This window comes from Myodes glareolus, chromosome 23 (assembly GCF_982192425.1).
Source record: "Myodes glareolus chromosome 23, mMyoGla1.1, whole genome shotgun sequence".
NCBI lineage: Eukaryota > Metazoa > Chordata > Mammalia > Rodentia > Cricetidae > Myodes > Myodes glareolus.
Window position 1 is genome coordinate 32,816,187 of NC_142048.1, and position 21,570 is coordinate 32,837,756.

General features: G+C 40.6%; 1 pseudogene across 1 annotated transcript; it reads right to left on the reverse strand.

Annotated features, from left to right (window-relative positions):
* Nucleotides 1-885: 885 nt before the first annotated feature.
* LOC146890593 (disintegrin and metalloproteinase domain-containing protein 25-like) lies at nt 886-12,512 on the reverse strand (annotated as a pseudogene). Its single transcript, XR_015736152.1, has 2 exons — nt 12,391-12,512; nt 886-3,553 (listed from the first exon to the last, which is right to left on the reverse strand). The product of XR_015736152.1 is annotated as a disintegrin and metalloproteinase domain-containing protein 25-like (transcript).
* Between the last annotated feature and the right edge of the window lie 9,058 nt (nt 12,513-21,570).

A 21,570-nucleotide genomic window follows, 5' to 3' on the forward strand; every position in this document is an offset into this window, starting at 1 on the left:
AAACCTTCTGGTGTGTGAATTCTTGTGTTCTCGTTTGTACCAAGGAATGTGCTTTATTACTTGGTGTTGAAACTCACACATAGCAAACTACGTGGTGTAGCCACTATTTCTGGACACAAAGCCCAGAGTTTGGGAGTGAGTCCCCAGTGTCTGGAGAGGGTTTTGGCAGCTTGGTGTTGGACCCTCTGTGATTCAGGAAAGGATCACATACCCCAGGACTCAGCATGTTGGAGGTTGGTTGTTTGAAGTTGGTTTGCATCTCTGGGGTTGACAATATTGTTGCTTCAGCTAGCAGCTGAACTAGCAGCAACCACTGTCCACTCTATGAGCCACTGCAAACACCACCTTGCAGCCACTCCTGAGACCACTGAGTGAGGTCATCTAGAAGTTGCAAAGGCAGTGATACCTCCTGTTGCAGATACCTCCGTAGCACAGATTTTAATGAATACGTGCTCGTCCAGTGTGACGGGGGCAACACTTTCTGGGGATGCACACATGGTGTAGGCCACATCCTGTGATCAAGGGCCAAGGAAAAGCATCTGATGCCACACCGGTGGGAACTGTCATGACAGGAACTTCAATTAAACAGTTCCCCAGGGTTTCCAGGCAGTCTCCCCATGACTGCCCTGTAGGAAGAGTCCACTAGGGAGGACTCCCAGAGAGCAAACAGGATCAAAGAATCCTGCTCTCTATGTGACAAGCAGCATAAAAAAGGGAGGCAGTCAGGAAATGAGAGAAGCAAAGCCAAACACACACACACACACACACACACACACACACAGACCCTCAGGAAGGTCTTTACTGAGGACACTGTAAGATAGTTTGAAGGATTAAGTGATGGGACCAAACTTTTTTATTGAGTGTTAAATTTTTTGATCTTGAAGTATGAAATGTCTCTAGGTATTGTTCCAGAAAATTCTTAAACGAGATGTTTCAAGGGCTAATATACACAGGGTAAGAAATGGGAAATTTAGAAAGATTTGTTATAACTTTTTTTGAAATTACAAATTGCTGCTACTCTCCCTCAAGTGCCATCAACCCTCTGGTCTTTGTCATCTGAAGCAGAAACACGGGGTTCACCCCTCGCAGGCGATATTACATGCCTATTACAAGGCAAATTAACAGAAGGAAGAAAAAAATAACAAGACCGATTACAATAGTCAGCGCAATGATATTTATCTTGTGCTTCTCCTGTTTCATTTTCTTGGGCAGAGGACCACTGTCAACACTCCCTCCAAAGCCATGGGAAAGGCAAAATGGTGGGTCCCACCCCAAGTTGCAGTGGCAATGGTGTAAGTTATTGCAGACCCCTTTCAGATTGCAGGTCTCTGGTGAACAATCACTTACCCAAATTGATTTACTGACACACTTCCTACTAATGCACACGTGCCCTGGACCACATTCTGTGCCATCTTTCACATGGCCAATGTCAGGTGCTGTCATCCCCCAATGGTAGTCAGTTCCCCAACAGGTGACACCATCGATGAAAGTCCAGTGAACAGTGGAATGCGCTTCCATAAAAGGAACAACTTGCACATTCTCACACTGAACTCTCCCACAGAGGATGTCTGAGTCATTACATCTTAAGTATGTACCGCTGGATATACCACAGTTACCAAACCGGTCACCTTGGCTGTTGATTTCCCTATAGCATCTGTGAGCTGCGCTCCTGGCTTCTTTGCCAAAGATTTGCTGACACTGTTCATCTCGGTTACGACATTTCTTTTCGTAGCAGTAGCCATCTTTACAGGAGCTCCCATCAAGCAAATAGACATCATTAGGGCACTCGTGTGAATGTCCATCACACCATTCTGGAAGGTCACATTCGTTGTCCTGTTCTCTGCACACGGTGGCTGAAGGCATGATCTGACAATCTTGGCAGCAAAGTCCAAAAGCACAGGCAGCTCCGGCTCTGAGGGTACAGCCCCTCATACAACATGGATCTTTTATACACATTTCTGAAGATCCACAATCACACTGCTCTCCGTCATCAACTACACCATTCCCACAGAGTTTGAATTTGTATTTGCTTACTGGCTTCTTTTCCTTGTGCATACAGTTGGCAGTAGCATAAACTGACCAAAAGTCAGCATAACTGCAGTTACTGAATTCTTGGATTCCACTGTCTGTTTCAGCCATTAAGCATGCTTCCTTTCCACAGGTACAATAGGCCTCATCATGCGACATACCCAAATTATGACCCATTTCATGTGCTGTAATAAGTCCAAAATGAACAAGATTTGGTCCTACCAGACAATCAACACCACAATTACTAGCAGGCTCACAAACAGTTCCAATATAGGCTAAACCAAGATACATGTAAAAGTCACAAAATGCAAAAAGATGTGTAATATCATTTTGAATACGATTATTAAGGCTGGCACTTTTCCAAGAACAAAATTCGGCCAGGAGACTAGCTATGTTAGACCCAGTGACCTGGTTTCCTTCATTCCACATCTCAACTCCAAGTAAAACCACCTCAACATCTAGTGGAAGATAAATCACATTTATTCTTTCAACAATGATCAGTAATTCCAGTAACACATGTGACAGATTGCCATTCAGATAAAGAATTCGCTCATGGTCTACAACCAATGCCAGGTTAAGAAATCGCTTGTGGGTCCACCAGCCCTCATAGCTGCTTTGCATCAGTGTGGGGTTATCACGCTCTTGAAGCTTCATTTGCCTTGCTATCTCCTCTTCTGTTAATGCACATCTCATGGGGCCTAGTTGTGTCTTCTCGCTGTCCATCTTGTAAACTAAATGTTCAAATGTAGAGGAAACGTTCCTGGGCTTGACTTCATATACTGTACCATTTATCTGTAATATTCCGTGAAAGCCCCCCAAACAGGTGGTAAGAGCCACTATGGATTCTGGGTCTCCATCCACATAGCCGTGGTAGTAGCAATTGTTCTGGACAAAGGGCTGGTCCTTGTGTAGAGCACCTTGTTCCGTGTAGGTGAATACAGAGAGGTGTCTAGACATTGAAAACTTCTTAGCTTTCATGTAGATAAAATGTCTCTGGCCCCCAAAGTGCATGCTATAGGTCAGCCACCCCATAGCCTGCATTGTTCTGCTGCCTCTGACCCTTAAGGGTATCATGACTTCTGGGAGGTTGGTGTGTTGAGCATGCCCAGGAATGGGCCATGTTGAAAAAATGATTAAGATCTCCAGCCAGAGTTGCAGATGACTTATCTTCGTGTGAACCACAGTCTCCCCCATAGCCTGCATGTCTACATGACATGAAAGGAGAAAGCCCTTGTCTTGGTTGCATGCAGCGCTGACTCTTAAGTGTCTCTCTTCCAGCTGAATTAATGCATTAGAGCAGAAGGACTAAGTGAAATTGGAAAAAGAAGGCAGACAAAAGAGTAGCTTAGTTATGGGCAGGCCAAGGCAGAAGGGAGAGATCTAGGTATGAGATTACATTTCTTAGGTATTGGTCTAAGGCATGACCTTGCTTTTTAATTACGTTTGATTTGGTGTTCAATTTTGTTGAAGTACAGTCAGACTATGGCTGTAAGTAAGTTTTGTAATTTGCCCATGTTGATGTTTTCTGAAAAAGATAAGGAACACTCAGATTTAATATGTTGTTTCTTAAATTTTTGAGCTCACAAATACACAACAAATATTTTAAATAAAAGGTGTCAATAGACAGTGGTCAGAAGTTATAGTTCATTAAGGTAAAATTGATGTCTCTATACCAACTTGGAACACATACAAAGTTATCTTTCCATTTCCAAAAGTGAGTTTTTGAGTCACTTGTTTTTTGGAGAGATCTGTAATAACTGTTCATATTACTTCTAAATTATGGGTTCAGGGCATACACACAGACACACACACACACACACACACACACACACACACACACACACACACAAAGAGAGAGAGTCTCCACACAGTTATGGCAACTTTTTCTCTCTTAGTTCAAATTTGTGTAATTGAAAAATATTAATGTATCAATATTCAAAAGCCCATAATCAGAGTTCCTAAGCCCTGGTGGGGAAGGTATTGCTAACCTACTTCCTAACTGGACCTGACATGCCTGTCTACTTGCTGTCCAAATATGTCTGTGTTTAAGAGTCAATGCTCCTGCCGGCTTTAGTCAGAGAAGCTCCTGCTTGCAGTGTGTTCCTAGAAACACGGTGTTTAGGGCAGACAGCCTGACATCTTTGTTGAAGTCAGAAGTCATTGAGAGATATATTTTAAACATGTCACGTGCTTCTTTAATAATTTATACATGTCTTCCACACTGTTCCTTAATTCTTTCCATTTTTAAGTAGACCAAGAAATCCAGCAGAAAAAGTTTTCATTGGGTTCTTTTTTGCTCAACGCTGGAGCCTTCACCAACTATTTTCCTGAATCTATGATTTGTCACTAAATATATGCATCTGGAAACTTGTTTCAGGACAAACGTTAATCTAACTTTTAGCATTGTAATAGTGCCTTAAGTATCTGACTTCAGTCAACAAGGACAAAAGAGTAGAGGCTCGCAAGACTAAAGCAATGGATAAGCACATGAGTTGCAGTGGGGCAAGCATGGTCACTGAGTTTGGAGTATCAGAACTCATGTTTATGCTCTAGGATTGGTGATTTGTATCTCTAAGCCCTGGCAGATCAGGCTAACGAGGAGTGAACAGAAACAGAGAGATCCTAGGGTCTTTCAGGACAGCCGGTCTAGCTGTACTCTTCAGTTCAGTGAACAATGAAACGGCCTGTCCTGAGTAAGGAGAGGAATGATGACAAGACATCAACATCTACCTGTGACCTGCATGCATGTGCTTATGTATGCTTACACATATACACTCACAAGTTAACACATGTAAAACACACACACACACACACACACACACACACACACACACACACACACACACACAGGTTATTGCCCCAAACACCTAGAGTCCCTAGCACATAAGAGCAGAAAAGAACCTTGTGAGGACAAAATTTCTAAATTGTGAGTGACATCTCAATATCTTATTTGTTTTCCATGTCTTTGTGGTTTGATTTTGTTTTTCAAAATAATATTTTAGTATATCACTTGGTCTGGTTTTGATCTCATTGTCTTTTAGCCTCAGGCTACCACTTAATCACAAGGATTACAAACATGTTCCACGTATTGCTTTCCATATTTTTTCTTGAAATACATTTGGCCATTTTTAATATTATTTTTTCCTCTGATAATAATGGTTTAATTTTGGCATGATACTCTTGATAATTTACTTAACCCATATAAGTTCATCATAATTCATTCTTAAAATATTGTTATGTAGACCTGCTACCATCTTCCATCATATCTGTTACCACCAGAGCTTTGGCCCAGACTGCCCCTGCAGAGGTAAGCATTTGGATTTCAGCTTGCAGGACTCAGCTTTCTATGTTCTTGTCTTGGGAGGAATATCCTGTTACCCCACCCCCACCCATCAAGCCCTGGAGACCCTGAGCAGCCTCCACCTGCTACCATTCTCTACCACATATGTGACCACCAGAGCCTTGGACCAGACTCCCCATAGAATGATGACACCTGATCAGGAGGAACGGACCTGCCTCACCTGGAAGAAGTGCAGCCACCTAAGTCAACAGGCCCTACCTGCACCCACTGGAGGAAGAGATGGGCAGATGGCAGAGTAAGAACACACCCAATAACAGAAAGACCAATTTGACACCACCAGAACCTACTGATACTACAAAAGGAAAACCTGAACATCCTTACCCAGGAGAAGCAGAAGAAAATGACCTTCAATATAACTTTATGAAGATGATGGAAACCCTTAAAGAGGAATGGTGAAAAAGACAAACAAAAAATTGGAAGAAATCAATAAATCTCTTTAAAAATCCAAGAAAAACAATCAAACAGGTGAAGCAAACAACTCAAACAGATCTCCCTTGCTCTTGGATTGGGAGTATCAACATAGTAAAAATGGCAATTCTACCAAAAGCAATCTATAGATTCAATGCAATACCCATCAACATTCTTCACAGAACTTGAGAGAAGAATAATCAACATTATATGGAAAAACAAAAAACCCAGGATAGCCAAAACAATCTTATACAATAAAGGAACTTCTGGAGGCATTACCATCCCTGACTTCAAACTCTATTACAGAGCTACAGTATTGAAAACAGCTTGGTATTGGCATAAGAACAGAGAAGTCGACTTATGGAATCGAATAGAAGACCAAGATATTAACCCACAAACCTATGAACACCTGGTTTTCAACAAGGGAGCTAAAGGTATACAATGGAAGAAGAAAAGCATCTTTAACAAATGGTGCTGGCATAGCTGGATGTCAACCTGTAGAAGAATGAAAGTAGATCCATATCTATCACCATGCACAAAACTCAAGTCCAAGTGGATTAAAGACCTCAACATTAATCTGACCACTTTGAACCAGATAGAAGAGAAAGTGGGAAATAGTCTACAAGATATAAGCACAGGAGGCCACTTCCTAAGTAGGACCCCAGTAGCACAGACAATAAGAGAATCAATGAATAAATGGGACCTCCTGAAACTGAGAAGCTTCTGTAAAGCAAAGGACACTGTCAGTAAGACAAAAAGGCTACCTTCTGACTGGGAGAAGATCTTCACCAACCCCTCATCAGACAAAGGTCTGATCTCCAAAATATACAAAGAACTCAAGAAACTAGACACTAAATCTCTAATTAACCCAATTAAAAAATAGGGTACTGATCTGAACAGAGAATTCACAACAGATGAACTTTGAATGGCTAAAAGACACTTAAGGTCATGCTCAACCTCCCTAGCGATCAGGGAAATGCAAATCAAAACCACTTTGAGATACCATCTTACACCTGTCAGAATAGCTAAAGTCAAAAACACCAATGATAGCCTATGCTAGAGAGGATGTGGAGTGAGGGGAACACTCATCCATTGTTGGTGGGAATGCAAACTTGTGCAGCCACTGTGGAAATCAGTGTGGTGGTTTCTCAGGAAACTGGGAGTCAACCTCCCTCAGGACCCAGCAATTCCACTCTTGGGAATATACCCAAGAGATGCCCTATCATACTACAAAAGTATTTGTTCAACTATGTTCATAGCTGCACTATTTGTAATAGCCAGAACCTGGAAACAGCCTAGGTGCCCTCAATAGAAGAATGGTTAAAGAAGGTGTGGAACATATACACATTAGAGTTTTATTCAGCGGTAAAAAACAATGACATCTTGAATTTTGCATGCAAATGGATGGAAATAGAAAACGCTTTACTGAGTGAGGTAAACCAGACCCAAAAAGAGGAATATGGTATGTACTCACTCATAAGTGGATTCTAGCCATAATTAAAGGTCTTTGAGCCTATAATTCGTGATCCTAGAGAAGCTAAATAAGAAGGTGAACCTGAAGAAAATCATATAGTTATCCTCCTGGATATTGGAAGTAGACAAGATTGCCAGGCAAACTTGGGTGCACGGGGGGTGGGGAGGTGGAAGTAAGGGGAGATGGTTAGAGAGAAGGGAGAAGAGGAGGATTGGGGATAGCTTGGGGGAATGGGATGGGGGAGGGAGGAAGGATGGATATGGGAGCAAGGAAGTATATATCTCAACTAAGGGAGCCATTTTAGGGTTTTCAAGAGACTTGATTCTAGAGGGGTTCCCAGGTCCAAGGAGAGGTCCCCAGATTGTTCCCTGTGCAGCAGAGGAGAGGGTGCCTGAACTGGCCTTGGCCCATAACCATACTGATGAATATTTTGCATATCACCATAGAATCTTCATCTGGCGATGGATGGAGATAGAGACAGAGACCCACATTGGAACACTGGACTTAACTCCCTAGGTCCAAATGAGAAGCAGAAGAAGGGAGAACGTGAGCAAGGAAGGCAGGATCAGAGGGAACCTTCATCCGACGATGGATGGAGATAGAGACAGAGACCCACACTGGAACACTGGACTGAGCCCCCATGGTCCAAATGAGGAGCAGGAGGAGGGAGAACATGAACAAGGAAGTCAGGACCGCGAGGGGTGCGCTCACCCACTGATACAAGGGGACTGATCGAATGAGAACTCACCAAGGCCAGCTGGACTGGGACTGAACGAGCATGTGATCAAACCGGATTCTCTGATTGTGGCTGACATGGGGCTGACTGAGAAGCCATTGATAATGGCACTGGGTCTTGTTTCGTCTGCATGGACTGGCTTTTTGGGATCCTAGTCTGTTTGGATACTCACCTTTCTAGACCTGGAGGGAGAGGGGGAGGAACTTGAACTTTCCACAGGGCAGGAAACCCTGACTGCTCTTAGGACTGGAGAGGGAGGAGGAGAGGGAGTGGGGGGAGTGGGAGGGTATTGGGAGGAGGGGAGGAAGTGGAAATTTTTATAAATAAATAAATAAGTAAATTTTTAAAAAAAGAGTTGAAAATTGAAATAAAGGTAATAAAGAAAACACAGACTAAGGGAATTTTGGAAATGGGAAATCTGGTTAAAAGAACAGGAACTACAAGTACAAGCATAACCAGCAGATTACAAGAGATGGAAGAGAGAATCTCAGGAGTTGAAGATACAATAGAAGAATTAGATTCATTTGTTGTGGGAGTAACTTCCGCTGCCTCAACCAATAGTCGCTAAAATACGAGCCCACAGTGTAGCATTGTAACATTATTTCCCTTCTCAGATCTTTGATGGGATTGAAGATTATATAAACATAGTTATTTTCTTTTCATGACATGGCCAAGTTATTTCTTATACAAGACTTAAGCTAGTTAGAATAGGATATTTGTATTTATTGTATATAATTGTGTAGGTTTGTACTTACTGTATATAATTTCGTAGTAGGCTTAGAACTCTCTTACTTAAACAAAAGGGGGAGGTGTTGTGGGAGTAACTTCCGCTGCCTCAACCAATAGTCGCTAAAATACGAGCCCACAGTGCAGCGGGGAGCGACTTCCTCTCCGTCAGCCAATAGCTGCTGAAATACCAGCCCACTGGGGCATGGTATATTTCTCTTTTAAAAAGAGAAACATATCCGAATCAGGCCTCTTTGGTTCTGGCTCTTGGTTCCGGTGCTTGCTCCTGGCTCCTGCTCCCGGCTCCTGCGACTAGGCTCCCTTCCTGACGGTTTGTGGTGTATGTAAGTTTTACCCCCCAAAATAAATAACCCCTTAAAACATAACTGGTGTGGGATTGATTCGCCGATATTCATTGGTCAAAGAAAACATTAAATCCAAAAAATCTTTAATACAAAACATCCAGGAAATGTGGAACACTATGAAAAGACCAAACCTAAGAATAATAAGGATAGAAGAAGAACTTCAACTCAAAGGCACAGAAAATATATTCAACAAAATCACAGATGGAATCTTTCCCAATCTAAAGAATGATATGCCTATGGAGGTACAAGAAGCTTACAGAACACCAAGTAGACCAGACCAGAAAAGAAAGTCCCTTTGCCATATAATAATCAAAACACTAAACATACAAAATAAAGAATTTTAAGAGCAGCAATGTAAAAAGGCCAAATAACATATAAAGGCAGATTCATCAGAATTAAACTCAACTTCTCCATGGAAACTCTGAAAGCCAGAAGTTCTTGGTCAGATATGCTACAGACACTAAGAGACCATGGATGTAAGCCCAGACTACTATATCCAGTAAAGTTTTCAGTCACCATAGATGGAGAAAACAAGATATTCTATGACAAAGCCAAATTAAACATTTTATTTTAGTTGCTGAAATTTAAACATTACCTATCCACAAAATCAGCATTACAGAAAGTACTAGAAGGAAAACTCCAACCCAATGAAGTTAATTGCACCCATGAAAACACAGGCAACAAGTAACCTCATACCTCATACTAGGAAAACCCAAAAAAGAGAAACACACAAACACTACCACCAAAAAATTAACAGGAATAAACAATCATTGGTCATTAATATCTCTTAATGTCAATGGACTCAGTTCACCTGTAAAAAACTGAGGTTAACAGAATGGATACAAAAATAGGATCCATCTTTCTGTTGAATACAAAAAACACACCTCAACTTCAAAGACTAACATTACCTCAGAGTAAAAGGTTGAAAAAAGATTTTCCAATCAAGTAGATCTATAAACCAGGCAGGGTTAGCTATCCTAATATCTAACAAAATAGACTTCAAGCTAAAGTCAATCAAAAGGGATGGATAAGGATACTTCATACTCATCATTCATTTTCTGACTTCCCAGATCCAAATAATCACACAAAACTATATTAATTACCACATTGTTTGGCAGAAGGCTCAGGCATATTTCTAGCTAGTTCTTACATCTTAAATTAACCCATTTCTATTAATCTATGTATTATCATAAGACTGTGGCCTATTGGTAAGGTTCTGGTGTCTTTCTCCTTCAGCAGCTACATGGCATCTTCACCTTCTTTCTACCTGCATTCAGTTAAGTTTTCCTGCCTACAGACATTCTTCCCTGCCATAGGCCAAAGCAACTTCTTTATCAACCAATGGTAATAAAACATATTATTAGCATACAAAGAGTAATCCAACATCATCTCCCCTTTTCTGTCTAAATAAAAGAAAGATTTTAACTTTTACATAGTAAAATTACATATAACAAAACAAGTATCAAACAAGAATTACAGTTACAATATTTAGTCCATTTGTATTTGGCAAAATTAAAGAAAATATTCTATTATCTATTTTATCCTTTTGAGTATAAAGTTTCATATCTAATTGATCTTTTATCATAACTAAGGAAAATATAACTATAATTATCTGTCTTCAACTCCATCAAAGACCCCAGAAGGAAGGATATAATATTACTTAAGTGAACAGAAAATGCATTTTAAGCAATCTCTAAAACTTGAGAATTGATAGAGATATCTCGTTGCCTGGACAGTCACCCAAAGTTTTTCTGTAACATTGGGGCATCCATCTTCAGCCTAGAGACCCATAGTATCTGCCAGACTTTTCAGAGAAGCAGGAAATTTGAAGATCTGTTCTTCCTTGTACTGGCAAAATTTGTTACCCTGGTACACACACCACACAAAGATGCAACTAAGAAAGAGAATTACAGACTAATCTCCCTCATGAGCATTGATGCAAAAATATTCAATAAAATACTGGCAAACTGAATCCAAGAATACATCAAAAAAATCATCCGCCATCATCAAGTTTGGTGTGGGACATACTTTGTCTATGTGTTGTTTTTATTGGTTAATGAATAAAGAAACTCTCCTGGGCTGTGATAGGACAAAAAAACAGCTAGGTGGGTAAAACTAAAGTGAATCCTGGGGGCGGGGGGAGGAGGTGGAGTGAGAGAGAAGCCATGTAGCCCAGCTGGAGCTGAACGGAACTTTACTTGGTAAGCTACGGCCATGTGGTGATACACAGATTACTAGGGTTAAATTCAGATGTGAGAGTTAGCCAATAAGAAGCTAGAGCTAATGAATCAAGAAAGGATTTAATTAATACAGTGTCTGTGTGGTTATTTCGGGGCTAAGTGGCCAGGAACCAACAAGAAGCCTCCCTCCAACACAAGTTGGCTTCATCCCAGAAATGTAGGGATGACTCAATATAAAAATATCTATCAATGTAACACACCATATAAACAAACTGAAAGTAAAAAACTATATGGTCATCTCATCAGATACTGAAAAGCTTGCGACAGAATTTAACACCCCTTTATGATAATTCCCTAGTGCTTGAACTGGTATCTTGGAGCACATTCTCTTTGGAGGAATACCTTATTCAGCTTTGATATGTGGGGGGAGGCTTTGGTCTTGCCTCTAAGTAAAGTGTCAGACTTTGTTGACGCCCCATGGGAAACCTTACTCTTTCTGAGGGGTAGATGGGGCATTGAGGTGGGAGGAATAGGGGGGTTCTAGGAGAGCACGGAGTGGGAATGGGGATAACTATGCAAAACGAGAAAAGATTATATCAAAAAATTCTTAATAAAAACAGGAGAAATGTTGTCATGTAATCTTCTTAGAGGGAAATAAACTCAAATAATAAGATCTGTATTGTCTTTGTATTATCTGCAATATTTTACACATTGACTCAACATAGCACATGAGTAACTACAGCATATTTATTTATAAAGATACATAGTGCCATACAGTACAGAAACCTGAAATCTGACTTTCAAAATCTGTCCATTATTTTCCTTCCATAACTTCATTAAAATCATCAATCTCTGTAGTTACTTTCTAGCATAATTCTGTTGCAATGACTAGTTCAATGTCATTCAAAGCAAGAGTAATCACACATTAAAAATATTTAGAATGTCCAATCAAGCAAACAGAGGAGAATAGGGTAAAAGTCAGACAGTGTTTCTTTTATCTGGACAAGGTCTGAAATACTGGGTAAGAATTAAGGTGTGTGTTTGTGTGTGTGGACTTCTAGTCTAATTATTTGTGTTTCTATCCTCTAATGCCAAGTTATTGAATGACTTACTGGCAGGCGAAGTAACAATGTCCATCATCTTTTCTAATGATAGCTTGTTTAATATCTCATCTGAAACCCAGATCATTTTTGAGATTCTACGTGACAAAGAGAATATTCGTCCCCACCTTCCTTTCTTTTTCATATGGTTGAGTTCTAGATTGAACTGCTTGGTAACAAGAAACTTTCAGGCTATAGAACCTGGCAACTGACTAAGATTCTACTCCCTCCTTTACCATCTCAACCCCCTTGCTCAGCATTATCTTCTCAGTATGAGTAATTAGATTTTCCATTATGCTTTAATAACTTTTCAAAACGAATGAATCTCATTTTCTTTATCGCCATTCTGCATGCTCCCTATAAGTTATATAATTATTAAACCTTCTGTACTTTTGCTCATGTTTCCCACAAGGCCTCAGATTATTTTCACCATCCAGGCAAAAACAAAAACAAAAACAAGTCAATAACTAGTTTCTGCATTAAATGACACTATTGAATAAATGGGCTTAATAGACAGTTATATAATAATCCATCCAAGGACTACAGAATAGACAATCCTAGTATCTACAGAGCTTTCACTAAAAGAAATCAAATATTAGGACAAAAGTGGAAGTCTTAACAAATATAGGGGAATGAAAATATTTCTTTATATTCTTTCTGAGCACAATGAAGTGAAGCCACAATTCAACTGTATAAGAAACTCAAATGTACATACACTCTGAAAGATTAAGTAACGTAATCCATTAAAGGCATGCATCACCACCACCTGGCAAAGCCTGTGTATTTTTGATATTTGACTTCTACCAGATTGTAGTTGGTAAAGATTTTTGTAGCATTCCGTCAACTCTCTTTACTCATTGACTCGCTTCCAAAATCTCTGTGAACAGTGCACACTGGTGCTGAATAGTTTTGTGAAAACCACCAGCATGGAAAGGAGCAGTGAATTCCTACAAATACACACACACACACACACACACACACACACACACACACACACACACACGCCCTACTCAGGTCAGAAGGGAGACAGGGAAGGCAAGAGCAAGGAATCATCCAGGTTGGTATCAGAAAATCAATTTCAGGATCATATCCTCTGCTCAAGTTCAGGCCATGCAAGCCAGAAGAGGTTGACTACCCGCTCTTGGAATTCTCCCACTCTCTAGGTTTGGTTACAGCAGACCCAGGTTCTATACCAGGTTTCCCAGCCCCCAACTCACATGGTCATCCCCTGCTCAACTGCAGGTTACACCAGCCAGAAGAAAAGGCCAAATCTGTCAGAATAGGTATGCCACCTGTGCAAGGAACTCTTCCACTCCCTTGGTTCAGTCCCCTAGACCCAACCAGCCTCCCTCCCTTTCCCCTACTCTCATTGCCATGTCTCAGGCCCCCAACTGAGACTGACATCTCCTTCTCAAGTGTAGGTCACGCCAGTCAGAAGAAAAGGTAGGTCACCTGTTGTTTGTTTCTTATTGCTGCTTTTTTGGCTCTTTGAGGGGGTCTGCCACCTAGCTCCCAAATAAATACACACAGAAGTTTATTATTACATATCAAGGCCCAGCCTTAGTCTGGCTTGTCTCCAAACAGCTTTTCTTAACTTAAATCATCCCATCTACCTTTTGCTTCTGGACTTTTACCTTTATTTATTTATGTATTTCTTTTCTTTTCTTCTTATTCCATGTCTGGCTGGGTGGCTGGGAGGCTGGCCCCTTCTTTTATTGCTCCTTGATTTTTCCTGTCCGGATTTCTCCTCCTTTTTATTTTCTCTGCCTTCCAACCCCACATATCCTTTCTCCTCCCTTGCTGTCCAACTCTTTATTAGACCAGTGAGGTATTTTAGACAGGCAAAGTAACATCGCTTCACAGTGTTAAACAGATGCAGCATAAAGGAATACAACATTTCATTTTGTCATTAAACAAATATTCCACAGCATAAACAAATGTGACACAATCTTAACTAATATTCTACAACAATCACCCATCCATGGACTCTCCCACTTGCTCCTTTAGATTCACACAGAAAAAAAATTTCTTCCACCACCCCCATTGCTGTGTCCTAGTCCCTGGACCCAAACTCACATGGGTATCTCCTGGATTAAGTGCAGGGCACTCCAGTCTGAAGAACATAAAGGCTAACTTTGGTGGGTACTCCCTGCTAGACCAGAGGCCCTTCCAGGTGCCAGGACTCCAGGTAAGACACCTACCTGAGGACCTCTTCCACTCTTTCAATATTCCCATACACTATCCCCAGACCCCTTCTCCTCCTTGTCTCTGTCCCAGTCCCCAACTTCGGCTGAGATCCCTGCTCAACAAGAGGCAACACTGGCCACCAGAAGTCCAGGCCTCATTTAGGCAGAGAACTCCTGCTCAGTCACAGGCTATACAGATCAGAAGACCAGAGAGTAAACAGAAACAAAGGAACACAACATCTACCCAACAAAGACAAAGTCAGAAATCAGCACCTAGATCTCTATCATCCAAACCCAGGTACCTAGATATCAGTGTAAGAACACAATCAACAACAGACAGGACATCATCACCAGAGTCCAGCTGCCCTGCTCAAATGAGCCCTGAATATTCTGACCCAGCTGAAGCACAAGAAAAAGAGCTTAAAGCCCATTTGATAAAGGTGAGAGAGGTCTTTAAAGAGGAAGTGCATAAATAAATCCCTTAAAGTCAAGAAAAAACAAACAGTTGAAGGAAATGAATAAAACTGTTCAAGACCTGAAAAGGAAAATAGAAACAACCAAAAAAACCACAACCCAAGTGAATTCTGGTATGAATGAATGAAAAATCTAGGTAAGTGAACAGGAAATGAGGGGGCAAGCTTCACAAAGAGAACTCAAAAGATGAAAGAGATTCTCAAACAAAAAAAAATGTAGATACATTGGCCAAAGGAAAATGTTAAATTTAAAAAGTTCCCAACACAAAACATCTGGGAAATCTGGGACACTGTGAAAAGGCCAAACTTAAGAATAATAGGAATAGAAGAAAGAGGAGAACCACAGCTCAGAGGCCCAAATGTTTAACAAAGTCATAGAAGAAAAATTTCTAACCTAAAGTAGGAGATGCCTATGATATAAGAAGCATGCAGAACACCAAATGGATTGGAAAAAAAACAAATCTCTTGCCACATAATAATCAAAACACTAAACATATATAAAAAGAAAGAATATTAAAAGCTACAAGGGGAAATATCAAGTAATATATAGATGCCTTAGAATTACACTGTGACTTCTCAATGGAGACTCTAAAGCAAGAAGGGCCTGGACAGATATGCTGCAAACTCTAAGAGACCACTAACACCGTCTCAGAGTTACAAAAGCCAGAAAAACTTTCAGTTATCATAAATCAATAAAACGAGATATTCCATGATAGAGTCAAATTTAAAGAGTATCTATCTACAAATCCAACTGTACAGAATGTACTAGAAGGAAAACTCCAACCCAGGAGATAAACTAAATCCATAAAAACACAGGAAAAAAAATCTCACACCAATAATACCAAAAAGGAAGCACACACACACACACACACACACACACACATACACACACACACCACCACCACCAACAACAACAATAACAAAATAACAGTAATTAACACTCACTGGTCCTTGATATCTCTCAGTATCAATGAACTCCCCATTAAAGAGACACAAACAGAATGGATACAAAAACAGGATTTATCCTTCTACTGCATCCAAGAAACATATCTCAATGTCAAAGACAGACATTACCTCAGGGTAAAAGGTTGGAAAAATACTTTCTTTTTTTTCTTCCTTTCTTTTTTTTACTGGTTTTTATTGAGCTCTACATTTTTCTCTGCTCCCCTCCTTGCCTCTCCCCTCCCCGTCAACCCTCTCCCAAGGTTCCCATGCTCCCAATTTACTCAGGAGATCTTGTCTTGGAAAAAGACTTTCTAATGGACCTAGTAAGCTCGCTGTTATAACCATTCTTATATTTAACAAACTCAACTTAAACTGAAAATTAATCAAATCAGACAGGGAAGGACACTTCATGCTCATCAAAGAAAAAAATATAGCAAGAGGACATTTCAATTCATAACATCTATTAAAAATTGTAATTATTTTATATAATTATATTATAAACAAGAGTGTCCATGTGTGTAAAATAAACATTACTAAAGCTTAAGAAAACATATTGACTCTCACATAATGAAAGTGGGAGACTTCATTACTACATTTTTACTAATGGATTCAGGTGAAAACCAAACAGAGAACTAATAAAGCTTATAGTTATTTGACTCAAATGGATCTAACAGATACCTACAGCATGTTTCACCCAAACACAAAAGAATATACTTTCTTCTCAGCAACTCACTGGAACTTTCTCCAAAGTTGGCCACTTTCTCAAACACAGGTCAGGTCTCAACAGATTAAAAAAAAATGAAGTAACTCCCTGCATCTTTTCAGGCCACCACAGATTAAAGATGCATTTCAACTGATAGGCTGGCAGCTGACAATCTCCTAAATGATTTGAAGTTAAAGCTTGTCTGAAACATGGGGGAAATGAGAGAAAAATGTCCACTCTCAAACTTCCTGTCAACAAAGTACTGGATGAGCCCAGTTGCTCAAATAAACCCATCAAATTAGCTGAGGCTGTGACGGGAAGGCCATCTAAAATCAGTAAAAAGCTTTCTTGGTGTCTTCATGAATTGCGCCTGGATCCCTTCTACTTATGCCAAGCTACCAAACATTTTTTGGCTTCATATAGTTTTCTTCCCAGAATAATCATCTGATTCTTCATATAGTCAGCCTTCAAGTTCTTTGGAGTTTTACAAGGGTTCGTGTGTGTGTGTGTGTGTGTGTGTGTGTGTGTGTGTGTGTGTGCCTGTGTGCCTGTGTGCCTGTGTGCCTGTGTGCCTGTGTGCCTACGTGCCTACGTGCCTATGGTGATGTGTTCATGAATAAATGTGTGTGTGGAAACCAAAGATCAACTTTGAGCGTCTACTTTGATCACTCTCCAAATTATGTTTTTTCTTCCTTTGGAATGAACAAAGCTCTTCCTTTAATTCATTACAATCTAGATGATGACTTATGATGTCCTCACTTTTCTTTTTTAACGCTTTTAAATTATTTTGAAATTTTCCCATCATACATTCGATTCCACTCATTTCCTCTCCATTCGTATTCACCCTATGCCCTTGCAATGCCCTCCCTCTCAATAAAATAAAATAAAATTTAAAGAAAAAAATTTTTATCATGAAAGCTATAGTGTGACACAGTGAGTCACGCAGTACACACTTTTATTCATATATCTTTACTTGCAAGAGTTCATTGCAAATAGTCAGTGGTCTGGTTTGAGGTCTCTAGTTTCTGTTACACCATTGATACTGGGCCCTCACTGGACCTCCTCTTTGTTATCTTGCTGTTGCTCTGTGTCACGGTGATCCTGTAGCTTCTGGTCTGCAGGAGTGATCCCTTCACTCACTCCAGTAGATCATAGATGGGGGAAGGGAGAGGATGTTGGGGTGAGCCAACTCCTAACCCTGGTTCTGGGCCTGGGTTATGAGTTGCAGGGTTCTCCTGCCATCTTCAGCACCAGGGTGAGCTCTCCAGCATTGGTAGGGCGAGTTAACCCCTGGCAGCAATGAGCAAGTGTAGAGGGCAGTTCTGCTTTCATGCCCTTAGGGTTGGCTCTCCAACACTTATACCATCAAGGCCAGCTTGATGGTTTTGTTCAAGCAAGGTGCTGTACCACATTCCCATGTGCTGCCCCCAACTTATTTTTGACACAGGCTCTCTTACTGATTTCAGAAGTTATTAATTTGGCTGGTCTGACCAATAATGTTCAAGTTCCTACACATGTCTATGACTGTAACATGAGGGCCTACTTGTGGGGGTTTCTGTCCTGCCCAGTTCCCACAGCCAGCAAGCCCCAAAGAAAATCCCATAAGTTATAAACTGATTGGCCCATTAGCTCAGGCTTTTAAAGCTATTATAACATATACCCATTATCCTTATCTATGTTAGATAACATATGTTAGATAACATGACCCATTATCCTTATCTATGTTAGCCACATGGCTTGGTACCTTTTTCAGTGGGGCAGGTCACATCCTGCTTTTTAGGTGATCTGGGCCAGATGGAGAAAGAGTTTCCTTCTTCCCAGAATTATTCTGTTCTTATTGCCCCACCTTTACTTCCTGTATGGTTTTCCCGCCTATACTTCCTGCCCGGCTGCTGGCCAATCAGTGTTTATTTAAGATATGATTGACAGAATACAGACAATTCTCCTACATCACATTACCCTTACCTCTGAAGTCATAGAATAATGTCACCATGTCCAGATTTTATATGGATACTGGGACACAAAACTTAGGGCATCGAGTTTGTACCATAGGCACTTCTATCTCTCTAGCTTCCTGATTGATTTTTAATGATAAAGTCTGCCTTTAAATGAGTCTTTTTTTAAAAAAAAATGACACCTTAATTAGCCAAAAGTAGCCAAATAGTATAAATGCTTTGTTGATCAAACATTTCTATTTTTCTGCAGGCATTGCAGTTTGTCACTCTGGGGTTCCGGATTCCTCAAAGCACTGTGACATGGACAAAGTGCAGAAATGTCTGTGCTATGGTACCACAAGAATAGTTTTTCTCCTATTTACAATATTTGTTCATCCATGGTCTTGGATGGTCGTCTTACCTTGGTCTATGGGTAGATGCTTATCTTGGAAAGTACACTTTTGTTCATGTCTCCCTGGTAACAGTGTCCCAAACCATGTGATAATCAACTCAATTCACTTCATTAGAAGAACCTTGAATAGGATATACCTCTTTTGATCTCAAAACTAAGCAATGTTGGGACTGGTTAGTGCTTGAAGGGAAGCTTTAATCCACAAAAGCAACATGCCTCTAAATTCTTTTCTATGCCACATCAATTACTATCATACAGGTAAAGAAAACGAAATGAATTTGTTGGGGGATATTCAAGCTATAATAAAGATAGAAAAATTTGTGGCCAAATAATTGTATAAATACAGTCAATTAGTCTCCAGGTAGATATTCTAGAGTTTCACTCTATTTCCTCTGTTAGAAAAACACACCAAAAAGCTAGATTTAGCCGTGGATGATCAAGGTTTGAAGTGAGTTTCTGTCCATCTTAGACAAGCTCTCCTTGATGCCTCTGCTGCACTGTTCATATAAGGGCTTGTAGACTTTCATTGGCTGTATAGATGACTACATCAATTCTGAAGATGTGTGAGGATTAACATATACAATCTACAGATCATTCCACTGTCTATTTTCTTACCAAATTCAAATTCTAAATCAATGAAGAGTCCTAACAGAGACACTGTGTTCACATGCAATGTGGTCATGGAACTATAAGTTTTGAAAACTTGAACTTTGTTCAGAAAGCCCCATAAAATTCTCCAGTTCATCAAATATTACTTGGGAATGATGGCACATGGTGGTAATGATAATGTCCATGACAACGAAAAATGCCCTGCTCACCAGTTTGTTGCTACACCACAGCAAGAGACCTGAGCTTTCCCTGTCTCTCAAGGGAGATCCTAAGACTGCCTGTGACCACCCTCAAATCCTGTGGGATACCACTGGGCACTGCTGAACAGAGGCAGGCTGGGCTGGCTCTGCTCATTTCAGATTGTTCTCATTGTGTGACATTTCCCTTGGTCTAGTTCTTCTCACTACCACAAAGATCCATTTTTATTATACGATTTTTCTTAGTTTAATTAGGATTACTGGTGTTATTCCCACAGGGAATGTGACAGTGAATCCTTACTATATGGATTCTACCAGAATTTTAAGTAGTATAATCATTTGGAACCTATTTTTAAATGCATGTAAGTGTATGTATGTGCTGTGTGCATATGCATATTTCCGTGTGAGCCTATGTAGCTGGGTAGAAGTATACATGCACATACGTGAGCATGTTCATATGGAGACAGAAATCAACCTCTAGTGGCAGCCCCAGAAACCCTGCCCACTTCCCTGAAGACAAGAACTCTTGACCTGGAGGTCATCAATTAGGATAGAATTTGCCATTGAACCTAGAAGTCTGCCTGTGTCTTCCTGCCCAGCACCAGGATTGCAGGCACCAGCGCCACCACACCTGGACTTTTACTGTGGATTCTAGGGATCTCAGGTTCTCATAGTTGTGAGGCAGGCACTATTCTGACAGAGCAAGCATTATAACCCTACATCCTATACTACATAAAACATGAAAGGCGTTCACTTGTTGCTGATAATACCTCCTGTTTAGAGACCTTCAGAAATTCTACTCAAGTACAAGCTAAAAAAGTCCGAAGGTAGTAATATGAACAAGTGAAAATTAAAACATCTTTTGATGTGTGACTCCTCCCTGTGTTCTCTGCTGTAACAAGGAATGTTCTGTGTCACTCAGCATTCAGACCTATTATGTTTGAATTATAACATATAATATCTCTAACATATCACATTGCAAACTAGGTGGTGTGGCCACCACCCAGAGGTGGTGACTGAAGATCACCATGAAGACACTAGGATATTCAGACAGAGGTTGGGAGCGAACTTGGTAGTGTCTGAAGAGGGTTTTGGCAGCCTTAGTACTGGACCCTTTATGATTCAGGAAAGGATCAAAGACCCAGGACTCAACCCTTTGGAGTCAGGTTGTTTGGAAGTTGTTTAGTGTCTCTGGGGATGACAATATTGTTGCTTCAGCTAGCAGCTGCACTAGCAGCAACCACTGTCCACTCTATGAGCCACTGCAAACACCATCTTGCAGCCACTCCTGAGACCACTGAGTGAGGTCATCTAGAAGTTGCAAAGGCAGCGATACCTCCTGTTGCAGACACCTCCGTAGCACAGGTTTTAATGAATATGCGCATGTCCAGTGTGACAAAGGGCAACACTTTCTACACATGATGTAGGCCACATTCTATAATCAAAGGTCAAAGAAAGCTTCTGATGCCACATGGGTGAGAACTGCCACAGAGGCAACACTAACAGGAACTTCAATTAAACAGTTCCCCAGGTTTCCAATCTCCCCCTGACTCCCCTGTAAGAAGAGTCCACTAGGGAGGACTCCCAGAGAGCAAACAGGATCCAAAGAATCCTGTTCTCCATATGACAAGCAGCATAAAAAGGGGAGGCAGTTGAAACTGAGGGAGACAAAACCAAATACGCACTTGCAGGATCCCTGGGGTGGGCCTTTACTGAGAACACTGTAAAATAGC